Source organism: Branchiostoma belcheri, unplaced genomic scaffold, assembly GCF_001625305.1.
Source record: "Branchiostoma belcheri isolate BF01 breed outbred unplaced genomic scaffold, Haploidv18h27 scaffold122, whole genome shotgun sequence".
Taxonomy (NCBI): domain Eukaryota; kingdom Metazoa; phylum Chordata; class Leptocardii; order Amphioxiformes; family Branchiostomatidae; genus Branchiostoma; species Branchiostoma belcheri.
The window spans coordinates 117876-124264 of record NW_017802625.1 but is presented as its reverse complement, the minus strand read 5'-3'; the positions used below and the strand labels follow the sequence as shown (position 1 = coordinate 124264).

At 40.8% G+C, this 6389-nt stretch overlaps 1 protein-coding gene across 2 annotated transcripts in view; it reads right to left on the bottom strand.

The window, feature by feature from the left end:
* Nucleotides 1–6389, bottom strand: part of LOC109463146 — a 34647-nt gene that overhangs the window by 18237 nt on the left and 10021 nt on the right. Inside the window, exon 1 of one of the 2 annotated variants that reach the window (XM_019759864.1) lies at nucleotides 5077–5499. The exons of the other annotated variant lie outside the window; for it this stretch is intronic. The gene's annotated coding sequence lies outside the window, so the exon portion shown is untranslated. Of the gene's footprint in view, nucleotides 1–5076; nucleotides 5500–6389 lie in introns of those variants that run through there. 2 annotated transcript variants of the gene reach the window in all.

Genomic DNA, 6389 nt, shown 5'->3' with positions numbered 1-6389 from the left:
ACAAAAAAACATAAATAAACTTAATAGTTAAGGTTTATTCTTTGCTTATGGCGAATGCTCAGATAAAATATAGGCAAAACTAAGATGTTTTTGTTTTCATGAACACACTGTCCTTACGCAGGCACCCATTGTTAACCAGCTATTTAAACATTTGAGGTCACAAATAGGCATCAAATTGGTGTGAAATTGTTTAGGTACAGTACCGGTACTAAGGGATTAGGTATTTTGGACCTGTACCTAATCAATTTTTCCGGTACAGTATCGGTACTGCGTACCGGTACACAGCTCTAGTGTAAATGGTATACTTAGTCTAGTAGGCTGTACGAATGATTCTTTCGGTAACAAATGTAATTAAGAAATCTTAGATAACTTTTTTTTTCAGAATTCAATACTTAGCCGTACCTTGCAGTTTGCCCTATATTCCGCCAATGCGGACCGCCACATTGGCATACTGGGTTTACCTTGGCACACGTCTATCCGCAGGGGAGTACAACTTTACCTCGCCTTTTCCTGTTCAGGTTTATTGGCAAAACCCTAAAGTAGCTGAACATTGGCACACAGCCTCCCTTTTAGGCCACACATATCTGTCAAAACGTAATATATTATTCACTTACTTCTCTGTATTTGTCTACCACTTGTAACGGTCACGGCAACTAAAAGGTTTACGCTAGGGTGAACACACTGTGAGTTTATAAATGACGATATGGTTTAAAGTACTGCGCGGTAGCTGCATACATCATGTTGCCTGTGGGGAGAGATATCTCTTCACGCTACGGCATCTATCCGTCAAAACGTCCTGTCCTCTTTGGGAGGACTCACTAGTAAAAGCAGGTGTGATTAGGCCACACCAATTAATTTTTATGGATGACGTCCACGCGCGCATTAATTTTGGCAATAAAAAAAAACTGTCGTACTGTCGTCCTGAGTTGCATCGAAAGGGTAGGTATGGAAGCTTTGAAGGGTCTTATCGCTAACAATTAAATAAACATACCCTCCAGAGGTTGAATGGGCATATTGTTAGCTTCTGCTGATTTTACCGTCTTTCTCCCAGCTTTCTTTGGAAGGCAGCGCTCTACCTCTCTAATCTCTGCATGTATATAGTAGCTACGGATGCTCGGAGGGGCATGTGGTCATGTCGGCCACTGTTAGATAAACAAAGCATCGGATTGTGGAGGAGAGTTTGCACACAAGGGAGGCAAACACACTCGTAACCTTGACCAAGAATGGAATGACATAATGGTGGAATCAAAACATCAGCCTCCAGATCGCCCCCCCCCCCCTTCCACCCAAGAAAATATCGGTGCACACACACTTATAGCAGCCCCCTACGTTTCAAATCAAGGCCTCCACGACCAAGCAATTTTCTGAGTGTATTTGCGAAAACGTGATACGTGTCAAGTTGTAGCTTATAAGTTATCCTTGTCGCCACTGCATGTCCTTCAAAAAGGTCACAGCATGCAACATTCTGGCAGACTTATTTTCTGCCACCAGTGCGTGACCAACATCTACTGTTAATGTTGACATTTGGGCAGGATATATGATTGTTTTACTAGTGTATTCAAAGTAAATATCAAATCACTGACTCAAGTTTGTAATGGCGGTGATCTAATTATTATCACACAGAAATGCCGACATCTCGCGAAATCCCGCGAGAATTGTGTTCTGGCGCGATAAGGATATACCCATCGTACTGAGATAAATTTGTGTTTGACTAGCTATAGCGTAAAATAAATATTAATATCACTGACGAAAAGTCGGGCAAAACGTTTGTAATGTGGGCTCTATTTTGTCACACAGAAATGCCAACATCTCGCGAAATCCCGCGAGAATTGGCTTCTGGCGCGATAAGAACATACCCATCGTACTGAGATAAATTTGTGTTTGACTAGCTATAGCATAAAATAAATATTAATACCACTGACTAATTTGACTAAAAACTATCACTGACTAGTTTGTAATGTCTATTTTATCACAGAGAGAAATACCAACATCTCGCGAAATCCCGCGAGAATTGGCTTGTGGCGCGATAAGGACATACCCATCGTACTGAGATAAATTTGTGCCCCAGTCTAATTTGTGCTCGGTAGTTAGCTCGTTTATCATCCTGTGACATTGGGACATTCCATTTCGACAGTTCGGGCGCCGGCAACTATTTGGCAAGGACCTAAGAGTGCTTGGACTGCAAACGGTAGCAAACATGTGGAAAGTTTGAAGCTGTGGGTGTCAGCAAATGATTAAAAAAAGCGCATTTAGGCCATTTGGGTCAAAAGAAAGAAATATTGTAAAAAATTTCACCAAAAAACCCCCTCTCCATTGACAATGGAACAATCCTAAGTAGTGTCTCGAGATTAGCTTTGATAAGGTATACGCATGCGCAATGATGAAGTCGACCCTACAGACAGTACTCCAGATTTCCAGCGAGATTTCCAAACATTCAGATCGAAAATAAAAATTCCAAACGTGCGTTCAATCTTTGTAATTTGTTGCCATCAAGTTGTTTCTGATACTCATCTCCAAGCAGATGGAAGGATCCGGGTCTGTCGTGGTGTTTCACGTCTGTGTTTGGAACAGTTAGTACATATTTACAGCACGAAAATAGACATTTAAGCAAAGTTTCCGCAATTTGTAAAGAAGTATTAAAGGTGAGAAAATATTTCAGTAGACTTTACGACTTCGTAAAGGCAAATTCAGCCTTTCCGTCATCTTTCAATGCGCTTAAATACGACGTTAACATATTTCATATCTTAATGCTTCCTTTACAAATCCGTAAATATTTTCCTAGCTTTGGACTTTTTTTAGCGATTTAAAATCCACCGACAGGTAATTTTTACATCAGCTTGGAGATCACCTGTAAGGCATCCAATGCAATTTCAGGGTGGCAAAACATTTAGGATGAAAATGAAAACAACAACAACAAAAATTCTGAACGAGGAAATCTGTCTGAGATTGACATTTAAGGACATTTCTTAGCACATTTTCGTCTTTTTTTCTTATTACTTATTCCAACGACAAGCTATGAGATCGAGAGGAGTCCATTATATTTTTGTTACCACCAATAATTGACTAGAACCAGCCTACGATACAAAACAAGCAACCATTTTCCGTCTGCGACATCACATTTTTGCCTCACAGATATCAGTATGCTATGGAAAAGGGTTAATTCAACTTACTACATCAAAAAATGACAGTTTTACTGCCCTAAAACCGCTTTAAGTGTCTTTATTTTAATAATAACTAACAAAGCATTATTATCTCATCTTATCCATGTTATCGTAAGACGTAGTGACCTTTATTAACTAGAACTTGATACCAAAAGATATAATAGCATTCAACAAGACACGGTCGAAGTGACCCCATAATTTATTGCCCCATTAGAGTAATTAAGCCGTCTAGTTTGAAAACCCAATGAAAAGTTACATGCCATTTTGTACCTTTAGCGATGTGTGTACTGTTCTAAATGCCTCTTTTGTGTCCGACAATGTCTCTATCGCCGATAACAAGTGATAGACTGTTTACCCAAACCCTCACAAAGAAAACAAACCATTAAAAAAAACACAGGTCAGAGTCAACCTTTGATACTGTTTGACCAAAGTGACCTTCACAAGGTGTACAGTTCAAGCGATAATCAATTATTTTGTAAACGTGAAAAAAATCCAGGCGCCTGGTTGGGTTTTGCGTTATTTTGGGGGCTTTTTTTTCATCCCAACCCCCCAAAAATAAATTCCAGTCTCAAAAAGAAACCCCGATAAAAAAGCCTAAAAACAAACCAAAATAACTCAAAACCCAAACCTCTGCTTGGAGAGTAGGTGAAAGGCACCCAAAGCGCTTTCAGGGCTTGCAAACAACATCTTAATTTTCTGGTCCTATTTTGGCATACTTAATTATATCTGGGAGGAAAAAAAATCAAACCGGTTAGAAAACGGTTGCTTGTTTCGTATAATAATAGGCTGGTTTTTGGCTGTTTTAGAGGTGGTACCAAAAATAAAGGGGTTCCTCAAGAAGCTTATTTTGGGGGCTATATATTAAACGCTTCGAGTATGAAAACTGAAAAATCGAAATGATGACGAAGACGTGCTACGAACTGGCAGTAAATGTCAATATCAGACAGCTTTCCTCATCCAGAATATTTTTGTTGTTTTGCCGCTCTGAAATATTGCATTGGATGCCTTTAATAATATGAATCTTTATTGCATGTTCTTGCCCAGATGGGCTAAATGCACAATAAGATTAAAAAAAACTTGAGTATTGCATACTGGAACGCTATATATATATACTAATGCTAAGTGCTAGGAGTCTATACATTACAACAATACTATATACTACCTATCATCTATTGTTAGTTGCCCTTTCTTCCCTCTTTTTGAAACATTTGGAAACATAATTACATAGTTTGTCTGCTATACATTCGTTCTTGCATGACATCGTGTTTAAACGTATCCTGCTTTGAAATTTTCTATAATTTTCTAATCAGACAAGCCACTCCACCCCCTTACCAGGAGTGCCAGCAGACGGGAAGAGCTAACCCTACAATCGTACGGAAGCAGGCCGCACAACAAACCACCGACACCGCGCCATGTCATAACAACACACACCAGACGGACCAAAGTTCACCGTCAATACACCGCCCTTTTACAAGGTAAAGTCCAAATTAAAACACGATTATAGACTGCTAAACACACACAGTATCCGCGGTAACGTAACACTAGACTCCCCTCGCTGTCTCACTGTGTTTACCGTTTAAAATTTCACCCCATCACGGTACGATTGCGGGTTGTAAATTGGAGGAAAGTGCGAGATTTGAACACGCCAGACGAGCGTAGTTAGTGCCGGGGTGTTAAACAGCAAGACGCCGTCTGAAATGCATGTTACACCTGCTTGACAATGTGTACATGCACCGCAAGCCGTCTCTACTAGTAGAACGGCACGAGTGATTATACACAAAACACAACGCGAGCTTAGCGGATTTTAAAAGGTAGGGGAGTCTTTAAAAACAGGAGGAATTGAGACTAAAACATCACTGTTGACAGTACAAACTTGCGGGACGCACCAGCCTGCTCAAACATGTACACCACTCACCATGGTATGTTCTGCCCAACGCCCGGCGGTGGATCGGGCACACACAGACCGCAAGCAGTCAACACGAGCTCTCGGCGGAACGTCCTGTCGACATCGATACCCTCCGTGCGTTCCACTGGAAAGATTATTACTAGTAATTCCTCACAAGTTCTGTATCGTACACATTCAGCCGCCGGATGCTGGGGTCTACTGATTCACGGAGACTTCCTCTGACTTCAAGAGAAGACCTGACCGCACGGGCCCCTTTTACTCCCGTCCGGACACCCGAAAAAACGCGATGTGCTGATGTAATACAACCTGGCTCGTCTCAAAACTTCGATCTCCTGCGGGGACAGCAAGTATTTGTCTAAATGGTGTGCGCACGTGATTGGTCGTCCGGTCCCACTTGACTTGTGGAGTTGGACGGCAGCCCACCCGCCAAGTGTAATCTCCAAGCAGATGTAAGAACGGGGCTCATTCCCGTTGTCTGATCTGTATAGGCTTGTACAAAACCTATTTCCTTACTTCATACACTTGAGCACTGTAGAAAAATTCATATTCCTAATGCGACTTGACAAACCTTCCATCGAAAAACATATCTGTTCCTTTATCTCAACTATAACAGAAAAGCGAGAAGCTGAATTTATATATAATTATGTAAAGATAGCTAGTTTTATTTTGTATGTATCTTTTCACCATGTCTTGTTTTGACCTGTACTTAGCCCAGTGTGGCAAAAATGTGCAATAAAGGTCGTCATTCATTCATTAAGATATAGAAAAGGGTAATGTTACAAAAACAGACCTAAACGGTCCTTACATCTGCTTGGAGATTATAACTCAGCTTTCTCCATGGGGAACGAAACTGTAATTGAAGTTTACAGTTTATACTATTCAGTATACAATTTATACTGAATTCTAGACTTCAGTATAAATGTACGTACAGTACAAATCTCTAGACTGATATATAATAAAGGATAACGGGTGGTCTAACAAAAAAAAACTGCCGAAAGCTAAGGAACTGTCCGGGCCACTTCCACTGACCGCAACTGACACAGAACTTCCTCTTCCTGTGATGTATCAACCCCCCCCCCCCCCCCAATGGCCGTGGGTTAGGGGGGTATGTCGGACAAGGGTTCGAACAAGGCTCAAAGGTCCACTTTTTGGTCCACTTTTTATCTAAAGGTCCAAGATTTTTCTTTAAAAGATGGACTGATTCGTATCATATATCACCAGTCGGGCTGGAATCATAGAAAAACTGCTTACTTTGTCATTGACTAAAAAGTTATCTCTGATTTTTCCTTTGAAATCCTCTCAAAATCGCAGGACATAACATT